Source organism: Armigeres subalbatus, chromosome 2, assembly GCF_024139115.2.
Source record: "Armigeres subalbatus isolate Guangzhou_Male chromosome 2, GZ_Asu_2, whole genome shotgun sequence".
Taxonomy (NCBI): Eukaryota; Metazoa; Arthropoda; class Insecta; order Diptera; family Culicidae; genus Armigeres; species Armigeres subalbatus.
In genome coordinates this window covers 22187674-22196311 of record NC_085140.1, presented here as the reverse complement: position 1 = coordinate 22196311, position 8638 = coordinate 22187674, and the positions used below count along the sequence as shown (strand labels likewise).

The 8638-nt window shown below is 38.1% G+C and overlaps 1 long non-coding RNA gene across 1 annotated transcript; it reads right to left on the bottom strand.

The window, feature by feature from the left end:
* Positions 1-951: 951 nt before the first annotated feature.
* On the bottom strand, positions 952-1568 carry LOC134214120 (uncharacterized). Its single transcript, XR_009979667.1, has 3 exons — positions 1368-1568; positions 1141-1267; positions 952-1065 (listed from the first exon to the last, which is right to left on the bottom strand). It is a non-coding gene; the product is annotated as an uncharacterized LOC134214120 (long non-coding RNA).
* Positions 1569-8638: the final 7070 nt, after the last annotated feature.

Genomic DNA, 8638 nt, shown 5'->3' with positions numbered 1-8638 from the left:
GACCTTTTGTATTTGAGACCATGTCCTTATGATCTTCTGATGCTTCGACCTATTGTCCTTCCGACCTTTTCACCTTCGATCATTTGTCCTTCGACCTTTTAACCTACAACCCTATCAGGTCATCCAGATCATCCATGCAATATATTTGCAGCCTCCCATGACATGCCGCGTATGTCACATTATGCATAATAGTCGACATTGGAATCAATGCACTCTCGGAACCGATGCCAGGGCACTCGGTGATTATTTCATCGGTACCACTGATGGCGATATGAAAGAGTGGAGACGAAATCTGCAAGCAAGTGCTGGAATGCAGTACGGTTGAACATCGCAGCAGAAGTAGACCAACGAACTCAATGAAGAAATACAGGAAGACGATAGAAATCTGACGAGTAACCGCTCATGTTGGAGATCTTTTACATTAGTCCTATGTATCACCAAAAATGCTCAGGATGCATGAGTGAGTGAGCTAATGCTGAATTATTCGTGGAGTCCACATCTGCCTCCACCGAATTGTGATCTGAGCTGATCTCCTGGTATACAACCGGCTGCGATGGGATGTGATTATTCATGTTGGTCATACCTACATATTAGAGTGGTTCAAAAAATCGATTTTGCTCCACTACGCTCATTTGATTCTGTACACAGAAAGAAAAATCATTATTAAAATTAAAAATATCGTTGGTAAAAATAAAAAGTTGCGTTGGTTCTTTTTCGTAGAGAGTTGCGTATGTTCAAAATAAAAGTACGTAAACTTTTGTTACGCCCAGTGTTAAAAAATAGCGTGCCGCTTTGAAATTAAAAGTTTGAACTTTCGAAATAAAATTGTAGGATTGTCAAATCAAAAGAAAGAATTGATTTTATTTAGAATGTAGTTTAAATTTCCATATAACCAAACCTCTTAATCCTAACCCTCCTTTTATCTTTTTCTAATTTAAATAAATAAATCGTAATGGTTTTAGTTTTTATTTTCAAATGTTCTTATTTCGTTCATTATGATGTTATGCATGTTATGCAACGCCTAATCCGGGGTCCACATCGTTACTATCTAGAAGAAATTTTTGCCTGTCAAGATGAGAAAAAATAGTTCCATATCCTTCGTTTTGTGCTTCTCACGCAACTTTTAAAAAAAATACCTACCTTTCGGTTCCAAGCGATAAGTAAGTCAGAAGGCCCAGGAATATATTTTCTGCGAAACCATTTTGCATATCGATGTTTCTCGTCAAAACTGAAGAGCATTTTAAATCCGATGATAAAAGATATGGCCCTGGAAAAGAAAAATGTCAAAACATTAGCAAACAATGAATCGACGAAGCATTATGCTAAACAATTAATCATGCAGTATAATATTATAATTATTTACTTACCTGTGTCGTTAGGATTTACTAAGGCACCAGCACCACCACTAAAATGGTATAGTTGCTAAATTGTTAATAAATTTATGACAAAAAATCAAAACTGCATAAAATCTGCCGGCAAGCGATAATGCCACTGTCATTGTCACAGCAAATGACACTGTCAGAACAGAAAAAATAATAATTTGAAATAAGTGTTTTGACAATTTTAGAATGTTTTTGTTGAAAAGAAAAACTTTTAAATACACAATCTAAGTAGGTGAAAAACACTTTTAATGTTAATGCATAACTTTTACGTGAATCAATTCTACTTTTATATTGAAGAAAATCTAAAGCTTTTTAAATCAAAAAGGCAAAATACTTATTAAAACAATGTTTGTTTTTTCTGTGTATCATGTTCTGAGTGTCCTCCGAAAATTTGAGCTCATTTGGATCAAAACTGATTCAGCAAAAGCCGTTTCAAGTTTGCATGCAAATTAGTATAAGGAAATTTATTTTTTCATTATACTGATTGCGCCTGATTAAGCGCAGGCGAAAATAAAACCTACATAGCTGTGCGGCCTAGTTCTGCCAAACAAGCTATCCGTCACGGCTTGTGCTGTCCTATCGCGCGTGCGACTCCGTTTGTTGTCCGACGAGGAAAGAGGCAAAGTCATGGCCTGCTATTCACTAGTCAGTGTTGGCAACCAAACCGTTATGCGATGTTTGCATATCTGTCATCAATGCAGTCTAAAAGTGGATTGCCCAATTCCTAATATATCTCACCCTAACATTCCCCTTCTTCTCTCACTAAAAAAAGAAAAAAGAAAAACATTGACTTAGGATTTTCATAAACAACTATTTACACCGCGTTTTTTTTTTAATTACAGCCAAGTCTAATTTTACAATCCAGTATCCAATATCCGTACTTAATTCCCATATTTAAAATCATCATAATTCAAATTGGAATTTAAATATTTCAATACGATTTTCCAATCTTATACTCAAATCCAATGTATGAACCCGAAAAGCAAATCCAATATGCCTAATCCATGAACAAAGTTTTAATTTCAAGCCAACATTGGAACGTTTTTTTAATGGAATACCAAAATCAAACATTCATATAAAATAATTATTTTTTTTCATTCTCTTCATCTTCCATGGCTCTGCATTGCAACTGATTCTTGATCTACTATTTACGTGTTCTATAGCATTTCCACAGTAATTAATTGAAAGTTTTATTATTGCATGATTAAGTATTTTGTATCAGTTTTTTTTCATATTCATATCCAATACCAATACCAAAAACAATCCAAATTCAATATTTCAATTCAATACATATGATGGTCGTCTGCCGGGTCAACTAGTTAACAATAAAAAAATGCAAATTGTATGCCGTTTATGTATTCCAATCCTCATTTTACACATGTTTCTTACTCTTAACAAAAGTTGATCATAAAAATTGACGGATTTGAGATAAACTGGAGCTAGGATATACTTAAAAAAAATAAAAAATCGCGTTGACGTGGTGAGCATGATTTACAACAAACAACAAAGGTAAAAGGGATGTATTGGAATAAAAAATGCTAAAAATTAATTCCTTTTTGAGTCTCAGAGTCATAACCCAGGAGAATCTTTACTAAATCTTAGCTTGTCTAGAGAATAATTTGGACAAATATTATAAATATATATAAAGTTATTTAACTTTAACAATTACGTTTAATTAACTTGACTCCCAATCTAACGGGAAACAGGGTTGTCCTTCTCCATCATTAGGGGGGCGTACACATATTACGTAAGCACTTATGGGGGGAGGGGGGGGGTGGTCAATACCTTACGCTCCATATAAAAAAAAATTCATGTGTATGGAAAAAATCTTACATTCGACTCTCCTCCCGGTCGAAAAACCCAGAAAGATTGCTTAAGTAATAAGTGTAGGCGAACAAATCGCTTCAGTTTAGGTGTTCGAACTTCACCTATCCAGCCCATAAATTCATAACAGTGCCATTTCCTATCTACATGGGACTGTTATCAATTTATGGGCAGTATCAACAATTTATTCGACGGAGCATGACAAATGGTTCTAAGTAGTTTTGCGTCGGAATTTGGTTATTTTTTCTACACTCGATCATAAAATTTATATAGTTTTTAGAATATTGGTCATTGTTTCAAAAGTGGCCATTGTTCCGGAGATATTTATGGCAGACTGGGGTAAATTCCGGTCCCAGAAAAATGAAAACTTCCTGAACAATCCGGAAAGACGACTTCCGACGTGTCAAACCAGATGTACCGTCGTGCGGGGCTTCTTTTGACAAATCACAAATGGACATTTTAAAACAAGAATTACAACGAAAATTACTATAAAATTGTCATTATCACCAATCGGGTGTCTTGTTGATAGTTGGATGGCAACTTTCTGTTTCAAATTTGGTATTTTTTCCGTTTATTTTTGTCAAAAAATCAAAAATCCAAAGTAGCCCCCGGAGTCAACGACTGTATTTGCAAAACAAGTTCATAGGAATGTGTTCTGAGGATATTTGGACCATCTGGTCACATCCTGGGACACCTTGAAATGCTAATTCCCTGGAAGTAGTTGCTATATTTTGATTTGATCTTAAAAATGACTTGCCATGATCCAAGCGGTGACATTCCGGAACACCCTGGAATGCAAGTTCCCTGGAGAAGTGAACTCATTTTGATCAGTTCTGAAACCGGGCTTGCGACGTCTTAAGCTTCGCGGTTTTACATAACAGGTTCAAGGCCGATAAAAAGCACTTATTCACTGCGAGAAATATTCCGGGATGTCCTCTCCTAGTGGACAAACCTTCAAAACACTGCTCTATAAACTTGTTTTGCAACATCTTAAATATATTCTAAAATGTAACCAGTTGAATCAAAATAGAATTTATTGGAATTGCCACCCTCAGCATGGTCTTGCTTTGTAGTCGCGCGTCTTATCGCACGGCTAAGAAGGGCCCCTTACCAACCATGTATATGCATATTATCGACATATTATGTACAAAACAAAATTTCAAATTAAAAAAGTAGAGGGTTGTATCAAAGACACGACTGTAAATTTAACGTAGAATTACGTATAATGCGATACTGGATGCGAAATTTGATAATCAACATTTTATGCCGGATGACTTATAGCCGAAATACAGGCAATTTACAATTAAAGTGCAATTTCAAAATTGGTTGGCGAAACTGAATTTTCCAATAGTTAAATGCATTGAATCAATTGTTTACAATATTTGTTTAGAATCTTAGAGAGTTTACTGATCGATTCATAACAAGATCTCCGGAATCCGTTGAAAAACGGCTGAGTTATTGGCTCGTACTTCCTGACCTCTTATCGTGACGGTCTGAAATTTGAAACTGTGAAATTACCCCCCTATCTTACCGAAGGACGTAATTCTACGTAAAAAAAAATATACATACATACATCAAAACTTTATCAATAAGATTTGACAAAATATGTAATGCATCCTCCATTATGCATTTTTGTCCGAGGTACCCCCTGGGCCCGGCAAAGGTATCCCCAGGGGTACATGTACCCCAGGTTGAAAACCGGTGAATGGGAAAACGTCGAAAGGGACAAAAGGTCGGAAGGATAAAAGGTCGAAAGGACAAAAGGTCGAAAGGGACCAGAGGTTGAAAAGCACTGAAGGCCGAAAGGGAGAAAAGGTCGATAAAGAACGAGTTGATAACAAGATGGGTGTATTCCAAAGGAATTTGTGAAGTGCATTTAACTTCAAGCAGAAGTAATAAACTCATCTCATAAATCAAAGTTGAAGAACGGGCAATTTTCAAAAAAGGAGTAATTACTACATATGAAACAATATTATGAATATCTAGATAGTTCTGTTAGTGATAAACAAGATTGTTGATTTAAAACGATGAATACAACTTGTAATGTGCGAGATTGATTCTCTCCGCTTCAGTTTTTTGGTCTATTTCGATCTTTTGTCCGCTTCGACCTTTTGTTCCGTTCGACGTTTTGTCCTTTCAACCTTTTGTCCGGTTCGACGTTTTGTCGTTTCGGCCATTTGTCCCGTTCGACGTTTTGTCGTTTCGACCTTTTGTCCCTTCGACCTCACAGCCCTTACCAAGCAATAGAGTGACAAAGACGTTCTATGCTATAAGAACAAAATTTGTTTTTAAACATTTACATTTGATGTAAATAATAAAACGGGACTTGATTAACTCCTTGATAAAGGTACAATATATGTGACCGAAACGTCGGATAAGAACATAAACCCCGTTTTTGAGCATAATAAGAATGATAGCCATAACCTCAAATAACATATCGTTGTAAAAAAGCGTCTTACTTCACGCAGAAATCTTATATATAAAAATGAAATGGTCTGTGTTCGTATCCGCATAACACGAAAACGGCTGGATGGATGTTTTTCATTTCTTCAGCAGAAACATTCGTTATAGTTTCCGACGGGTTTATATTATATTTCATCATGCGAAATTCACGAATTAGGTTGAGTAAATCGTGAAAAACTAAAACATGATTTTGTATGGGAATCTTTGCATGTGCAGTTGAAAACGCACATTTTCGCCTACTATGCAGGACAACGTCTGCCGGGTCGACTAGTAATATATATCCTCTACCAATTCGCGCTTTTTTTAGGTACTGGTTGAAGAAATCGAATCACACAAAATCGAGATAGAAATCACACCAACAGTACACTTCGCGAACTCATTAGATCACCCGATATACGGTCTTTATATACAGCACATACATCATTCAAGTTCCTTTGTTATTATTCAGCTCCATTTTCAACTCTCTCAAGCATCCCACTAATGTTATTATTGTTGTTGTTTCTTCTCTCCTCGAACGCCTCATCCGAAAATTGAACTCCCGCTGCTGCTGCTGCGCCCCATTGCGGATGCTGCCCCGTTTGCTGCCCGGCGCTATTCTGGACCACATTCTGTTCCGCGATTCTGTGGTATACGCCTCGCGTGTGTTTGAACGTTACCGTTCGTTCGCCTTCCCGCCGTCGCCGTCGCCGTGATTTTCGTCGCCCGTTTGTCACGTCACGTCACGTCATCGATCAACATGTACTCAACCAAATCGGACATGTATTCCAATCGGCGCTGGATTTCTGCGACAGCTGTGAGTATCAAATTCTTCTCCATATAGGTTTTGTGCGCACTACGTACGACGGCCTGCACTCCAGTAGCTGAGGCTTGTTGTAAGTCGATATCCGTAGCAAAACGCTACGATGACGATTAGTACATTATGAAGTGAACAATAATTGCATCATGGACTGTTTGTGGTGGTGTGGCAGCAAATGGGGGACATATTGTCGATGCAGATCAAATCAAGAACATGTATGAACTTGTCTCAGCTACGTCGCTCGACTGAAACGTCGCTGGTCGCTGGCGACCCTTTCCAGTAAGTGCTCTAGCGACGCAGGCAATTTCAATGCGTCGCTGCAGCACCAAACTGGAAAGCGCTCGCTGGTTGAGCGACGCGACAGTCCAGCGACGTTCCAGCGATGACTCGCATAGACAATATTATAGTTGCAGTTGGCGCCGATTTATATCGCAACTCTGTGACGGATTGCTGCGATCCGAATGTGCATAATGCAACGTTGCTGAATGATGGTGGTCTCTGCAGTGAACTCCACCGAACTCGATACTGAAAGGACCTCTATTAACGGGGTTATTTGTAAATGTATCAGTTATGATTAACATCGAGCTATAGACCATCTAGTAAAAGTGAGTTAACTGTTTTCCTTTGCGCCAAACGAAGCTATTCCAAACCTCTAGGTTCCTATGTTGGTTGACCTAACAGCCATGGCACGTGTGCATTTGGACGAAGTTGTTGGAGTCGCCGCGGTTTATGATTTTATTAGGTCTAGCTGGAAAGCGCAACAATTGCATTAACTTTCTGCACAACGGAGTGCCATAGAGCTGTAATGTACAGCCATTTGGATTAAGTGCCCTGCGCGGAAATGGATAATCACGTTCAAAGCTATGGTGCTATTCGAAGTATAGTTTCAGCGCCATGGCTGGCTTAAAATACAGCCTGAATTGTGATGTGTTGTTCAATCCTACGTACTGGAGGAATAAGAGGTCATTTCTGATGCATTCAAGTGAAGAACGTGATGTTTTCTTGTTGTGAAAAGTGAATCAATCGTTTGTGGTGATGGGGTCAATGTGTTTTGGCTATGGAAAAATAAAGAAAGAAATTTTGAAGTAAAATAACTGTTCTTCTTCATTATGAGTCAATTATATTCGATTCAAACAGATTTGTGATTTCTGTTATTATTTGCATCAGTGAGTATATCGAAACAATGAAAAGAAACAAATACAATAGACGCAGAGTATATTTTGTTAAATGCAGGGTTTTACGGGTGTTTATTCCGTCGTTGTTATCCCATCGCTTCAAACTGAAACGAATTGCTCCTCGGAGTAGTTTACTGATCTGTAGGTATGCTCCTATATGTGGGTATACCCATATATCAAGCCCGAATCCTTATCTGCCAAAAACGGCACGGACTAAACAAATAAGATACCCAAATCTGCAATACATGGGAGTGGATCGCGACCTGTAAACATTTTTGAACCCATGACCTACATTATTGAATAAATTATATTAGTTAACATTCATGGTAAAACTATTTGCGCCTTCTCCTTGTTTTCTACCACTGCTTCTATTTATGACACACTGCCATTCACGCAAGTCGGTCGACGATGACCAAAACGATGCGGTTAGTTGATGGAAAACAATGATTCGTCGTTTACGTTCAATCTGGCACAAACGCAGCGTACAAGGCATAAAGCAATATTTCGGGACTGATTTGCGATTTGGGCGTAACTTATTTTGTAAACAAACATTGGAAGGCAAATTCCAGCTAAAACAAGCATTTCCCGGTAAAACCACGATATGTATCCGACAGAATGAGCTTTCCTCTATCAGGTAAGGGAATTAGTTTTGGAGAAAAGCACTTGAATTCTTCGGAATCTTTGAAACAATGTTTGTTTACAAAATAAGTTACGCCCAAATCGCAAATTGGTCCCGATTTATGATTCCTATGCGTACGGTGACGACTCAACTACATACCTACGCCAAGTCAAGCCACCATTCTGAACTGGGAGAAAGTGACCAGTGGCAGGCGTTTCGCAATTCGAGCTAACTAATATACGACGTAGGGTAACCGGCGGTAATGTTGGCCCTGGATGTAACATTGGCTCATCACGCAAATAAATCAATATTTCAGCGATAATACGTCGATTTGTAGGGAGATATTAACCACTGCTTCTTTAGAAAAGTGTATCAAACA